The following is a 16,842-nucleotide window of genomic DNA, read 5'->3' as shown; positions in this document are numbered from 1 at the left end:
AAAATCAATTTGTGACCAACTCCTTTGTGTGCGTCGTAATTTTGGTTTTTGAATGTATTTAGGCTAAAATTGTCTTCCACTTGTATTTCTCTTCAAGTCACTTGAAGTTCCCTGTGGGCCTGCCTGTTTCTCAGATGGAATGCGCACACTTGTGTTTCACTGGGATTTAGTTTTAATCATTTCTACAGTAGTATCTATATAATTCCTCTAAAATAGTTCTACCTGTTCGAAGGGCTCGCTCTGGGAACAGAAGCCGAAATCATCATGTGTTATTAGGCAGGGATTGATCGTTGGTAAAATTATTAAATTAGTGAGAAGCCAGCTACAGCAGATCTGCTGAACCAGCTCTGCATCTATTACAGTACCATGTGATTCCTCTATGATAACTAGGCGCCTAAGAAATCGTCTGCACTGGCCTGGCATCGCTGCAACGTTTCCACTGCTACCTCGTTTCAAACCGCTTTTTGAGTGACTGATAGCAGCGGCAGAAGCCATCGAGAAGGACCTGCGTAATGTTCAAAATGCCGCGCAGATTGTTGAAAACCGATCCGTGACCTGTTTTCACTTTTTTGCAGCACTCCCTCGATTTTTATATGCCGGTGTTAGAGCGCCAGGACTACCACTTCTCTTCCGATTATCAGAGAGTTGGTCTGCCACATTGATCTACGTTATTCAGGTTTGTCTGACCAGCCACTTTAATACAATATCAGATAATGATGCGTCCCAGCTGTGCAGTTCCACCAGCCCTCCACAGTTCTTTGCAGTAGTGTTCTCCGTCAAATGCAAAAAATGGCTTACCTCACGGCACTGTTCTTTAACAATTTGGTGGACCATTTCGCCTTGGGTCCCTTGTTGCGTGCGGCGGCACCGTGACGCAGATATTTATATTTATATTTACAACGTTTACATTTACTGCAAACAAATGAAAATTAATTAAGATAAAACTTTACGTTGAACTCTAGTACATCAGACGTGTATGAATTAAAATCCATGGAGAAGAAATAAAAACTGAGTTTTGAAGATGATATTGTAATTCTGTCAGAGACAGCAAACGACCTGGAAGTACAGTTGAATGGAATGGACAGTGTCTTGAGAGGAGGATATAAGATGAACATCAACCAAAGCAAAACGAGGATAATGGAATGTAGTCTAACTAAAACAGGTGATACTGAGGGAATTAGATTAGGAAATGAGACACTTAAAGTAGTAAATGAGTTTAGACATCTGAAGAGCAAAATAACTGATGATTTTCGAAGTAGGAAGGATATAAAACGCAGGCTGGCAATGGGAAGGAAACCGCTTCTGAAGAAGAGAAATTTGTTTACTTCGAGTATAGATTTCTCAGGAAGTCTTTTCTCAAAGTATTGGTATTGAGTTTAGCCATGTATGGATGTGAAACGTGGACGATAAATAGTTTAGACAAGAAGAGAATGGATGCTTTCGAAATGTGGTGCTACTGAAGAATGTTGAAAATTTGGGGTCGATAAGAAAACAATTCAAATTATCAAACAGACGCTAACAAACAGTAAGGCCAAAGTTAAATTTATGGGTGAAATTTCAAGGAAGTTCGAAATTAAAACAGGTGTTAGACAAGGTGATGGTTTATCCCCAATCCTCTTCAACTGCGTAGTGGAAAAGATATTGAGAATATGGAAAGAAGAACTCAAAGGCACCAAGAATGACATCAGAATTGGATCAAAAAAAGAAAAAATAGAAGTGGACTGTTTAGCTTTTGCAGACGATCTGGCAATAATTACAGAAAACGAAGAAATAGCTCAGAATTACTTGGAGAAACTACAAGAAGTTTCGGCCAGAGCTGGACTGCAGATTTCTTTTGAAAAAACCGTGTATATGTCTAATCATAGAAATAACAAGAAAAATCTTATTACTAAATACGGCAATATTAAGAGAGTAGAAAAATTTAAGTATTTAGGTGAAATAATCCAAGTGAATGGTTTAGACAAGAGTGCAAACCAGGCGAGAGCAAGGAAAATGGAATTTGCTTTTCAAAAAACCAAAGACATATATAACAAAAAAAACATTTCGATTCAAGCTAAATTAAGACATTATAAAACTGTCATTAGACCAGAATGCCTGTATGCATCGGAGTGCCTAACTCTTAACAAAAAGGGGGAAATAGAAAACATGGAAAGGAAAGAAAGCAAAATTTTGAGAAAAATATTAGGACCGAGAAAGATTGGAGAAGAGTACAAGCTAAAGAGTAATAAGGAAATATACAAAACTATTGAGAATGTGAGTGATGCAATGCGTAAACGCAGACTAACGCTTTATGGTCACCTGTCGAGGATGGATGGAAACAGACTAACAAGAAAAGTGTTTGAACATAGTAACAGGAACGAAAAAACCAACAATAAATGGATACAGATGGTGAAAAAGGATTTGGCCTATTTTAATGTCACCCGTGAGTCAATCAGGGACAGGAAAAAGTTTAGACAAATAGTGAACGAAATTAAGTGTTTTCCAGAAGAAACGAAACTAAAGAATAATAACAGGAAATGGTCGGAAGAGGGGAGGAGGAACCATTCGAAAATGATGAGGAAATATTGGGAAGAGAGAAAAAAGATCAAAAAGCCGGGCAAGTGAATTGTTGAACGTGGTCCAAAGATGGCCGAAATCGAAAGAAGAAGAAGAGGCCTAGATCACGTAACTAGTGAGGAGATACTGAATAGAATTACGGAGAAGAGGAATTTGTGGCACGACTTGTCTAGAAGAAGGGATCGGTAGGTAGGACATGTTCTGAGGCATCAAGGGATTACCAGTTTAGTATTGGAGGGCAGTGTGGAGGGTAAAAATCGTAGAGGGAGCCCAAGAGATCAATACACAAAGTAGACTCAGAAGGATGTAGGGTACAGTAGTTACTTGGAAATGAAGAAGCTTGCACAGTATAGAGCAGCATGGAGAGCTGCATCAAACCAGTCTCTGGACTGAAGACCACAATAACAGCAACACTTTAAAAAAATCCAGAAAGAAATTGAATCAGATGCCCCACGGTCTTATTAAATCAGAAGAAATGCTATTTCAGTTTTAAGCTTCTAATATGTCTGTAGGCCAGTTGTGACTTCAATTCAAAGAAACAGTATCGACAGAAATTGAGAGATTTGTAGCAGATAAATTAGGAAAGGACGGACTTACCTCCCATGGTGCAAAAATATGGCAAAACACTATTGCAGAAACAACGAAAAAGCAGACCAAATTCAAACTAACCCAAAACCCCCAATATTATTGACCTTTTACACGAGCTCGAAATTTAGCGCGAAATTCAATGTGAAATGCTTATAACAGTTTACACTATGAAACTCTGCATAGAGACTTGGCAGAAAACTGAAAGACATACTGGTTGGTTGGTTGGTTAGTTGGTTGGTTGGTTGGTTGGTTAATTTGAAGGATGGGACCAAACATCACCGTTATTGGTCCCATCGGATTGGAGAAGGATAGCGAAGTAAGTCGGCGTGCCCTTTCGAAGGAACCATCCGGCGATTTGCCTGAAGCATTGTAGGGAAATCGTGGAAAACCTAAATCAGGATGACCGGACGCGTGTTTCCGTAGTCCTCCCGAATGTGAGCCCAGTGTGATAACCACTACGCCGCCTCGCTCGGTTGATTCTGGTCGTAGGCTGGGGACAAGACACAGTCAATGCGTTCTCTGCTCGATAGCAATGGAAATATTATCGATAACAACGCTGCTAAGGCAGAGCTACTGAACACAGTCTTTTGAAATTACTTCACCAAAGAAGTCGAAGTAAATATTTCAGAATTCGAATTAACAACTACCAACAAGAGTAACTTAGAAGCAGATGTCCCTTGAGCAGTGAAGCAACTTAAATCACTTAATAAAAGCAAGTCTTACGGTCCAGATTGTGTATCAGTTATGTTCCTTTGAGACTATGCTGATGCAATAGCTCCCTTCTTGACAATAACGTAAAACCTCTCACTCGACGGAAGATCCATACCCAGAGACTCGAAAGCTGCACAGGTTACACCAATATTAAAGAAAGGCAGTAGGAATAATCCACTAAATTACAGGCCCACATCATTAATGTCGATATGCAGCAGGATTTTTGAACATATGTGGTCGAACATTACGAATTACCTCGAAGAAAACTGTCTACTGACACATAAAACACTTATTTAGAAAACATAAAAAAATGGTTCAAATGGCTCTGAGCACTATGTGACTTCTGAGGTCATCAGTCGCCTAGAACTTAGAACTAATTAAACCTGACTAACGTAAGGACATCACACTCATCCATGCCCGAGGCAGGATTCGAACCTGCGACCGGAGCGGTCGCTCGGTTCCTGACTGTAGCGCCTAGAACCGCACGGCCACTCCGGCCGGCTAGAAAACATCGTTCTTGTGAAACACAACACATTCTTTTCTCACACGAAGTGTTGGTACTATTAACAAGAGATTTCAAATTGATTCCGTATCTTTAGATTTCCAGAAGGCATTTGACACGGTACCTCACAAGCAGCTTTTAAACAAATTATGTGCTTATGGAACATCCTCTCAATTGTGAAACTATATTCGTAATTTCCTGTCAGAGAGGTTACAATTAGTAGCAAGTGATGACAAAGTCATCGAGTAAAACAGAACTGATTTCTGGCGTTCCCCAAGTTATTGTTATAGTTCCTCTGTTGTTACCAATCTATATAAACGACTTAGAAGACTATCCGAGTAGCAACCTTAGACTGTTTACCGATGATGCTGTCGCTTATCGTCTAGCACAGTCATTAGAAGATCAAAACCAGTTACAAACCGATTTATATAAGATACCTGTATGGTACGAAAATTGGCAACTGACCCTAAATAATGAAAAGTCTGAGGAGATCCACAGGGGTGCTAAAAGGAATCCGTTAAACTTCAGTTACACGACAAATCAATCAAATCTAAAGGCCGTAAATTCAATTAAATACCTAGTAATTACAATTACGAACAACATACACTGGAAGCAACCCATAGAAAATTTTTTGGGGAAGGCGAACCAAAGACTGCCTTTTATTGGCAGAACATGTAGAAGATGCAACAGGTTTACTAATGTGACTTCGAACACTACACTTATCCGTACTCTTTTAGAGTACTGCTGCGCCGTGTGGGAATCTTACCCCATAGGATTAACGAAGTACATCGACAAAGTTCAAAGAATCGTAGTATTATTGAGAAATATGGTAAAGAGTGATACAGACATGATACACGACTTGGGGTGGACATAATTGAAACAAAAGCGTTTCTCGTTACGCGGGATCTTTCCACTAAATTTCAATCACCAGATTTCTTCTCCGAATGTGAATACGTTTTGTTGACGATGACCTGCATAAGGAGCGAGGAATAACAGTGAACTATTTTGCAGGTGGCTCTATGAACCGACTGCCAGTCATGTAAGTGTGATTTGCAAAGTAGCTACGGATATATGCGGTTTGACGACGTACGGTAGGTAGTAAGTTGAAGCTCACTTCAGTTCTTAACCTTTCTTTTTTACAAACAAAACTATCACAAATTTTAACCAGTTCTATATTCTTATAGGTCAGGAAATTTGGGACAGTTTTCAAAAATAACTAGTTAACAGTCGCGTGATCTTTGTTCAGATGCATTTTTTCTCATTTTGATCGTTTCGTGCAAAACTACCATATTGTTTTGTGACTTAGAACTGAGTTTCTCATTCACAAAAAATCACTTTCTTTAGACTCTCGCGATTTTCAGACAGAGTCATGGATAAAGACATTCTTTTGTAATCTCCTTTTAGAAATAATCAACATCCAGTCAGTTGCAAAATGGAGGGTTTCTTAAAACCCGTTTACCATGCTTTCAACGTCAGTAGAACGTCTCCTTCAGAAGGAAATATTTACAACCAGCTAACACGTTGTGGATGGGGTACGTTAAAATATCGCCGAAAGATATCAGCCAAACATAACATTTCACCTCCCTAATAGTTAAAACATGCACAATGTGGTTCTTGTCATTTGGTATTTCCTCAGCAACAGAGAGCTAGCGAGTTATTTAGAAACTGATTGGCTGTCGATTATTTCTACAAGAAGTTTTCATCCTACAGTTGCTGCTCCTACCATGTACAAAATTCTTCTATTACTTTTAATTTTATACTGTATCTCTTTTGCATTTTATTACTGCTATCGTAGTTCTAACAGAAACATGTGTTAACCGTTTCTCATTGGAAATGCCTGTCTTGTCGCATTTGTACTGAGTGGTTTAATGTCGCTGGTAGGCGTTACCTCGGAGGCAACTGAAGTGAACTGCAAGCAGACTCACTTGTTACCCTCGGGCTGGTCGGGCAGTAATAACCCCTTGTCACGACCGGCGAATTAGTCTCTCCGTGCTTCTAATGTACCGTGTTCTGCTCTCACCATTGGCCTTGGGGCAGCGTCGGCAGACAGGATCGCCTAGTCATCAACCTTCCTCGTTTCCTCCTCTCAGGTTACTTGACGTGAAAGCTATGACAAGCAATTACAGCCTTGTCATGTGCGAAGCTTGTAGGAATGGACATACGCGTATGCAAATTCCGGACCGAAAGAATTGTACGTTCGTGTTTACTTCTGGGCTACGCAGATTAACTACCCGCGCCTCAAGAAATGGTCCTCTATTTGGAACCTCTAATGGGAATATACTTGATTAAGCAAGCTTGGAAATGCGCACACAACCTGTCTACGTAGCACGAAATCGATAGGCTCGCATCAGGCTAAAGTGCGGACAACATGTTCAAATGGTTCACATGGCTCTGAGCACTACGGGACTAAACATCTGAGGTCATCAGTCCCCTAGAACTTAGAACTACTCGAACCTGACTAACCTAAGAACATCACACACATCCACGCCCGGGGCAGGATTCGAACCTGCGACCGTAGCAGCAGTGCGGTTCCGCACTGAAGCGCGTAGAACCGCTCGGGCGAACAATAAGTATTTATTTAGTTGGGATCATATAAGCTGAGGAATGAAATAAATAGGAAGTGCAGGGAAGCTAAGACGAAATGGCTGCAGGAAAAATGTGAAGACATCGAAAAAGATATGATTGTCGGAAGGACAGACTCAGCATACAGGAAAGTCAAAACAACCTTTGGTGACATTAAAAGCAACGGTGGTAACATTAAGAGTGCAACGGAAATTCCACTGTTAAATGCAGAGGAGAGAACAGATAGGTGGAAAGAATACATTGAAAGCCTCTATGAGGGTGAAGATTTGTCTGATGTGATAGAAGAAGAAACAGGAGTCGATTTAGAAGAGATAGGGGATCCAGTATTAGAATCGGAATTTAAAAGAGCTTTGGAGGACTTTCGGTCAAATAAGGCAGAAGGGATAGATAACATTCCATCAGAATTTCTAAAATCTTTGGGGGAAGTGGCAACAAAACGACTATTCACGTTGGTGTGTAGAATATATGAGTCTGGCGATATACCATCTGACTTTCGGAAAAGCATCATCCACACAATTCCGAAGACGGCAAGAGCTGACAAGTGCGAGAATTATCGCACAATCAGCTTAACAGCTCATGCATCGAAGCTCCTTACAAGAATAATATACAGAAGAATGGAAAAGAAAATTGAGGATGCGATAGGTGACTATCAGTTTGGCTTTAGGAAAAGTAAAGGGACGAGAGAGGCAATTCTGACCTTACGGCTAATAATGGAAGCAAGACGAAAGAAAAATCAAGACACTTTCATTGGATTCGTCGACCTGGAAAAAGCGTTCGACAATATAAAATGGTGCAAGCTGTTCGAGATGCTGAAAGAAGTAGGGGTAAGCTATAGGGAGAGACGGGTCATATACAATATGTACAACAACCAAGAGGGAATAATAAGAGTGGACGATCAAGAACGAAGTGCTCGTATTAAGAAGGGTGTAACACAGGGTTGTAGCCTTTCGCCCCTACTCTTCAATCTGTACATCGAGGAAGCATTGATGGAAATAAAAGAAAGGTTCAGGAGTGGAATTAAAATACAAGGTGAAAGGATATCAATGATACGATTCGCTGATGACATTGCTATCCTGATTGAAAGTGAAGAAGAATTAAATGATCTGCTGAGCGGAATGAACAGTCTAACGAGTACACAGTATGGTTTTAGAGTAAATCGGAAAAAGACGAAGGTAATGAGAAGTAGTAGAACAGCGAGAAACTTAACATCAGGATTGATGGTCACGAAGTCAATGAAGTTAAGGAATTCTGCTACCTAGGCAGTAAAATAACCAATGACGGACGGAGCAAGGAGGACATCAAAAGCAGACTCGCTATGGCAAAAAAGGCATTTCTGGCCAAGAGAAGTCTACTAATATCAAATACCGGCCTTAATTCGAGGAAGAAATTTCTCAGGATGTACGTCTGGAGTACAGCATTGTATGGTAGTGAAACATGGACTGTGGGAAAACCGTAACAGAAGAGAATCGAAGCATTTGAGATGTGGTGCTATAGACGAATGTTGAAAATTAGGTGGACTGATAAGGTAAGGAATGAGGAGGTTCTACGCAGAATCGGAGAGGAAAGGAATATGTGGAAAACACTGATAAGGAGAAGAGACAGGATGATATGACACCTGCTAAGACATGAGGGAATGACTTCCATGGTACTAGAGGGAGCTGTAGAGGGCAAAAACTGTAAAGGAAGACAGAGATTGGAATACGTCAAGCAAATAATTGAGGACGTAGGTTGCAAGTGCTACTCTGAGATGAAGAGGTTGGCAGAGGAGAGGAATTCGTGGCGGGCCGCATCAAACCAGTCAGTAGACTGATGACAAAAAAAAAGAAAAAAGCTTACACTTTTCAGTCACCATGATGTGACTACCTCTTATTTTTAACAGGCGGCTGGTGGCGGCAGTAGCAGCTGAGGGTGTACAACACGTGTAGGGTGGAAGCGGAACACAGTGTTGTCGTTGTCGTAATACGGAAACGGAGACATTTTCCTGGCGTCCTGAGGGGTACCATTACCGGTTTTCGGGAATTTCCGAAACGTGCAAGTTTACAAACCGTTCGCGAGCCGCCGTGGCTACAGTATACCATAAAACACTCCTTCTTCAGGCCACTCGTGGCCTACCGGGACCATCCGACCTCAGGGGCATCCCCAGTGGAGGATGCAGATAGGAGGGGCGTGGGGACAGCACACCGCTCTCCCGGTCGTTATGATGGTATTCTTGACCGTAGCCGCTGCTATTCGGTCGAGTAGCTCCTCAATTGGCATCACGAGACTGAGTGCACCGCGGAGAATGGCAACAGCGCATAGCGGCCTGGATGGTCACCCATCCAAGTGCCGACCACGCCCGACAGCGCTTATGATCGGTGATCTCACGGGAACCGGTGCATCCACTGCGGCAAAGCCGTTGCCCTACAGTATAACATGCTTGGTGTAATTACGCTATGCAATGCCCGCACCGAGGCAACTGCGGTGCAGCACGAGCCATAATTGACGGCAGTGAACTACGGCTGTGGAGATATGTGCGGGCGAATAGACGAGCACCCGTTAAGCAAGTGACTACCCAGGGGATCCAAGGGGCTACCAACAGCGTCCACTCAAAGACCGTTCGGCGGACGCTGCTACGTATGGTCCTCCGCAGCAGGCATCTGGTTCTGGTTGCTGTTCATCAATCACGAACGATGCAGTTTGGAGATCAGTACCGCAGCGGCTAGTCCACTGAGTGGCCTTCTCAAATGAATCATGTTCCATGCTTCACAAGGCACATGACCGTTGGCATGTATGCCATGAAACGTCTGAAACCAAACACACTGCCACAATCGCCCGAAGGTTCCAGACCAGAGCAAGGAGCGTTATTATCTGGTGAATGTTTTCTTGACATTCTCTGGACAAGTTCCTCATTCTGGAAGGCGTAATGGATCACCACAAGTATGCATCTGTCCATGACAACCATGTACATCCTTACATGCAGTTTGTTTCTCATCGCCACAATGCCACCTACCAGCAGGACAATTCGAAGTGTCACACAGCTCGCAGTCTACTTTCAAATGGTTCAAATGGCTCTAAGCAAAATGGGACTTAACATCTGAGATCATCAGTCCTCTAGACTTAGAACTACACTACTGGCCATTAAAATTGTTACACCAAGAATAAATGCAGATGATAAACTGGTATTCATTGGACAAACATATTATAGTAGAACTGACATCTGATTACATTTTCACGCAATTTGGGTGCATAGATCCTGAGAAATCAGTACCCAGAACAACCACCTCTGGCCGTAATAACGGCCTTGATACGCCTGGGCATGGATTCAGAGCTCCGATGGCGTGTACAGGTACAGCAGCTTCAACACGACACCACAGTTCATCAAGAGTAGTGACTGGCGTATTGTGACGAGCCAGTTGCTCGGCCACCATTGACCAGACGTTTTCACTTGATGAGAGATTTGGAGAATGTGCTGGTCAGGGCAGCAGTTTAACATTTTCTGTATCCCGAAAGGCCCGTATAGGACGTGCAACATGCGGTCGTGAATTATCCTGCTGAAATGTAGGGTTTCGCAGAGATTGAATGAAGGGTTGAGCCACGGGTCGTAACACATCTGAAATGGTCCACTGTTCAAAGTGCCGTCAATGCGAACAAGAGATGACCGAGACGTGTAACCAATGGCGCCCCATACCATCACGCCGGGTGATACGCCAGTATGGCAATGACGAATACACGCGTCCAATGTGCGTTCACCGCGATGACGCCAAACACGGATGCGACCATCATGATGCTTCAAACAGAACCTGGAGTCACCCGAAAAAATGATGTTTTGCCATTCGTGCACCCAAGCTCGTAGTTGAGTACACCATCGCAGGCGCTCCTGTCGGTGATGCAGCGTCAAGGGTAACCGCAGCCACGGTCTCCGAGCTGATAGTCCATGCTCTGCAAACGTCGTCGAACTGTTGGTGCAGATGGCTGATGTCTTGCAAACGTCCCCATCTGTTGACTCAGGGATCGAGACGTGGCTGTACGATCCGCTACAGCCATGCGGATAAGATGCCTGTCTTCTCGACTGCTAGCGATACGAGGCCGTTGGGATCGAGCACGGCGTTCCGTATTACCTTCCAGACTCCACCGATTCCATATTCGGCTAACAGTCATTGGATTTCGACCAACGCGAGCTGCAATGTCGCGATACGATAAACCGCAATAGCGATAGGCTACAATCCGACCTTTATCAAAGTCGGAAACGTGATGGTATGCATTTCTCCTCCTTACACGAGGCGTCACAACAATGTTTCACCAGGCAACGCCGGTCAGTTGCTGTTTGTGTATGAGAAATCGGTTGCAAACTTTCCTCATGTCAGTACGTTGTAGGTGTCGCCACCGGCGCCAACCTTGTGTGAATGCTCTGAAAGGGGTAATCATTTGCTTATCACACCATCTTCTTCCTGTCGGTTAAATTTCGCGTCTGTAGCACGTCATCTTCGTGGTGTAGCAATTTAGTGGCCAGTAGTGTACTTATACCTAATTAACTTAAGGACATCACACACATCCATGCCCGAGGCAGCAGCGCGGTTCCGGAGTGAAGCGCTCGACCACAGTGACCACCTGCAATTTTCACATCATTAATTAGTTCAGTAACTGTAGCCTGATTTACAGAAGATTCTATGTTACGTTTAAGATGCAGTTCTGCTGCATTGATCAATCTGTTGGTTTTGGTAGTGACCTTCTCATAGAAAGGAAAATGATAGCCGCTATAAGTACACTGCTTTTTAGATTGAGCTTTGTGAGCTTTTTCAAGAGCTAAAAGTTTGTGTTGTTGAATGATCAAATCATGTTCCACATTAAACAGCACGTGAATGGACTTTAAAATGGTGTCAAATTCTGTTTAATATAATATTTTCTCAGTACTGAATGAAGGGATAAGATGTAGTTTAAGACTGTATGTTTAAGGAAGTCTTGTTTACTGTGTGGTTCATATATATCTTTATTAATCATGTTAAACAGACATTTCTACAAAGCTGCAGAAGGAGCATGATTTTTATGAATTTTCAAATGTGTTGACACGTATATAGGAATTATATTTCATAGAAGCAACTTTTTTTTAAGAAAGTAAATTGGTTGGCTTTGAGGAATTTCAGCTTTATACTCTTATAAGTGGCAACAGCAACTTTTACCTACCAGGTAGCAGATTTCTGAGCTTATTCATAGAAGATATTTTCTCAGCATAAATAATATGGCAAATATTTCTGATAAAATTCAATCACTTGCACAGATGTTATTAGTTCGCTTTACATGTTTTGACAGATTAATCCGTCGTCTTCAGGAACTTAGGAATTTGGGGTAATGTGAATTATAAGAATTTGGCCATATATTTATATGAATTTTAAGCACGTTAATACAAAAACTTAATAATGCTTAATATTATACTTTCCTGTCAGTGATTCTTCTGTGACGGTATTGCTTTCATAAAATAAAGAACAATCACCTTCTGTCAAAAACGTGACCGTATTTCAATGCACGATGCATTTTGAACCCTGTAGGATAGTCATCAGGTACTTTAACAGTCTGCAACGATATTCTTCCAGATTTAGATTAATTTTGGTCCAGGTACGGTTAAAGTGGTACATTACAAAGTGGGCACTTTGAGAAATAAGCTTAATTTCTTTTTTCTTTTTGAGTCATCAGTCTTCTGATTGGTTTGATGCAGCCCACCCTGAATTTCTCTCCTGTGCCAACCTTTTCATCTCAGAGTAGCATTTGCAACCTGTGTGCTCAATTACTTGCTGGTGCTCTTCACTCTGTCTTCCTTTACAGTTTTTGCCTCTACAGCTCTCTCTGGTAGCATGGAGGTCACTCCATGATGTAGTAACAAATGTCCAGTCATCCTGTCCTATCTTCACGTCAGTGTTCTCATCATAGTCCTTTCCCCTCTGACTCCTCCTCATTCCTCATCCTATCTGTCCACTTAATTTTCAGCATTCGTCTGTAGTAACACATTTCAAATGCTCCGATTCTCTTCTGTGCCAGTTTTCTCACGGTCATTGTTTCACTGCCATACAATGCTCTTCTCCAAACGAACATTCTAAGAACGTTCTTCCTCAAATTGTTTGATACTAGTAAGCTTCTCTTGACCAGGACTGCACTTTTGGCCAGTGCTAATCTCCTTTTGACTTCTTCCTTGCTCCATCCGTCACTACTAATTTTGCTGTATAGGTAGCAGAATTCGTTACCTTTACCTATGTTGTGACTATCAATCCTGACGTTACGTTTCTCGCTCTTCTCATTTCTGCTACTTCTCATTACTTTCGTCTTTCTTCGATTTACTCTCAGTCCATATACTTTACTAATTAAACTGTTCATCCCATTCAACAGATCATGTAATTATTCTTCAGTTTCATTCAGGATAGCAATGTCATCAGCGAATCGTATCATTGATATCCTTTCAATGGTTTCCACTCCTTTAATTCCACTCTTGAAACTTTCATTTATTTCCATCACGGCTTCTTCGATGTACAGATTGAACAATAGGGAGGAAAGACTATATCCCTGTCTTACACCCTTTTTAATCCGAGCATTTCGTTCTTGGTCTTATTATTCCCTCCTCGCTCTTGTATATATTGTATATTACCCCTCTCCCTATAGCTTGCAACTATTTTTCTCAGAATTTCGAATATCTTGTACCGTGTTACATTGTCGAACGCTTTTTCCAAGTCGACAAATCCTATGAACGTGCCTTGATTTTTCTTTAGTCTTGCTTCCATTATTAACCGAAACGTCAGAATTGACTCTCTGGTGCCTTTACCTTTCCTAAAGCCCAACTGATCATTATCTAACACAGCCTCAATTTTCTTTTCCATTCTTCTGTATATTATTCTTGTAACCAACTTGGATGCATGAGCTGTTAAACTGACTGTGTGATAATAGTCACATTTGTCAGCTCTTGCAGTCTTCGGAATTGTGTCCATATTTTCCCGAAAGTCAGATGGTATGTAGCTAAATTCAAACTTTCTACACACCAAAGGGAATAGTCGTTTTGTTGCCACTTCCTTAATGATTTCAGGAATTCTGATGGGATATTATCCACCCTTTTCGCCTTATTTGATCTTAAGTCCTCTAAACTAAGAAAGGCTCAATGGTACTGACCGGCCGCCATGTCATCCACAACCCTCAAGCGTCACAGGATGCAGATATGGAGGGGCATGTGGTGAGCACACCACTCTCCCAGCTGTATGTCAGTTTGCGAGACCGTAGACGCTACTTCTCAATCAAGTAGCACCCCAATTTGCCACACAATGGCTGAATGCACCCCATTTGCCAACAGTGCTCGGCAGACTGCATGGTCACCCATCCAAGTGCTGGCCCTGCTTGACAGCACTTCACTGCGGTGATCTGACGGGAACTGGTGTCAGCACTGCGGCAAGGCTATTGCCTCTCTTAAGTCCACGGAAGCTCTTTTACATTCTGATTCTAATAGTGGATCCCCTATCTTCTCTAAATCGACAGCTGTTTCTTCTCCTATCACACCAGGTACATCTTCCCTCTCACAGAGGCTTTGAGAGTACTCTTTCCACCTATTCGCTACCTCCTCTGTGGAATTCCTGTTGCACTCATAATGTTAGCACCCTTGCTTTTAATTTCAAAAAAGGTTGTTTTGACTTTCAAATACCGTGAATAAGCCCTTCCGACAATCATTTCTCTTTCGATTTCGTCTCTTTTTCACACAGCCATGTTGTCTTAGCTTCACCTATCTCCCTATTTGTTTCATTTCTCAGCTGCTTACATTTCTATATTCCAGAATTTTCGTGAACGTTTTTGTAATTTCTTCTTTCATCGATCAACTGAAGTATTTCATCTGTTACACATGGTTTCTTGCAGTTGCCATCTGTAGCTATGTTTTTCGTTCCAGCTTCTGTGATTAATCTTTTTAGAGATGCCTATTATTCTTCATCTGTGCTGCTTACTGAGCTATTCCTTATTGCTGTATCGATAGCCTTAGAGAACTTCAGGCGTGTCTCGTCATTCCTTTGTACTTCTGTATCGCACTTCCTTGCGTGCTGATTCTTCTGACAAATCTCTTAAACTTCAGCCCACTCTTCGTGCCTAATACATTGTGTTCTCAATCTGCATCCGCTCCTGGGTTTGCTTTACAGTCCAGTATCTGATTTCTGTATCTCTGTCTCACCATGATGTAATGTAAGTGAAATCTTCGTGTAAAATCCGGAATTTCCCAAGTATATCTCCTCCTCTTGTGATTCTTGAACAGAGTTTTCGCTATTACTAGCCTAGAGTTATTGCAGAACTCAGTTAGACTTTCTCCTTTCTCGGTCCCCGTCCGAGACCGATATTCTCCTACAAATGCAATCCAGTCCCCCCATGACTATTAGATTTTCATCTCCCTTTACGTACTGTGTTACTCTTTCAGTATCCTCGTATACTTTCTCTCTCTCTTCATCTTCAGCTTGAGACGTCGGCTTGTATACCTGAACAACTGTTGTAGGTGCGGGTTTGCTAGCGATTTTGATGACAACCCTGTCACTGTACTGTTCACAGAAACGCACTCTCTCCTTTACATTCATATTCATAACGAATCCTACTCTCTTTATACCATTTTCTGCTGCTGTTGACATTACCAGATTTAGCACTTACTTTAGCTATCGATCTCACGTCCTGTTCGTATGTAATAGCAAACAGAATACATTAGAAAATTTTCTGTTTTACTGCATAGCTGTGGTATCGTCCAGAGATCTTGTTGTGACGTGAAAGTCAGCAACGTGAATCGACACCACCCACATAAACGAGGACTTGCTGCAGTCTGCAGTGACACATGGGAGGTGCTCCAGAAGACCAGGTTTCCCTTGCAGAAACAACAGTGCCCTCACATAAAGGTCAATATAGTGTTGAGCATGTATGAGCTCAAACAGCAGAAATCATCAGCGTCTAGGACCAACGAGTGATTAAAATTTATGGTGAAATATACTTCATTAATGTAGAACACTGTATGCCAAGGGAACTGTTTGTTAATTAGTGCGTCGAATGATGCTTTGCTATTTCATGAAAGTTACAAATTTTCAGGTACTCCGGCGACAAACAAGTATGTCAAAGTTACATAAACCTTTTACTCATTTATGTAATAGAGTGACTGCTTTGAAAAAAGGCTCATGACCTTCGGTACACACACCATCAGATTATTTGACTTGTCGCTCTAACGAAGTAGGCGAGTGTCAGCAATATGTCTCGTGGTCTTATCGTGGCGTGTTTATCTTCTGCCGTTAGGTCAAACGATAGAAATGCCACTTGCACGCTTAGAGTAGCAGAACTTTATTAATTTTCACACTCATTTATTAAAATAATAACAAGCTTAAATTACTTAACTTTATTCTGGATGATATTTACATTTGACAATCTGAAGTTCCTTTGGTCTTGGTACGTTAATCTTATTCTCACACATCTCTGATACTTGACAAAGTGTCTATACATTTATCTTCATGGCTATGTACATGAATAAGATAATCTTATTAGGTGCAGACTGAAACTTGACTATAGACTGGTACAGACTGGTGCAGACTGGTGCAGACTGGTGCAGACTGGTGCAGACTGGTGCAGACTGGTGCAGACTGGTGCAGACTGGTGCAGACTGGTGCAGACTGACTAATTGGAGGTCTGTACACTCGTTATAATACCTTGCACGTTCAGGTATCACTGCGCGACTGTGATCCGTGAGGAGAAAAGGTTCTACGTTAGCAGCAATCTCATTGGTTGCATTACATATTAATACGCGGATCGGCGGAAGCAGAATTTGGTCCATCTCTAAGGCAGTGCCATCTCGTAGTGCGGAGACGGACGAGCGCTGCGCCAGCGCTGTTGTGCTTACTGGGGCGCGCTCTAGTGGGAAAGTTGTGTACGCGCTGACTATGCGGAAC

Source organism: Schistocerca nitens, chromosome 8 (genome assembly GCF_023898315.1).
Source record: "Schistocerca nitens isolate TAMUIC-IGC-003100 chromosome 8, iqSchNite1.1, whole genome shotgun sequence".
NCBI classification, from domain to species: Eukaryota; Metazoa; Arthropoda; class Insecta; order Orthoptera; family Acrididae; genus Schistocerca; species Schistocerca nitens.
Note: the sequence above shows the minus strand (reverse complement) of the source record.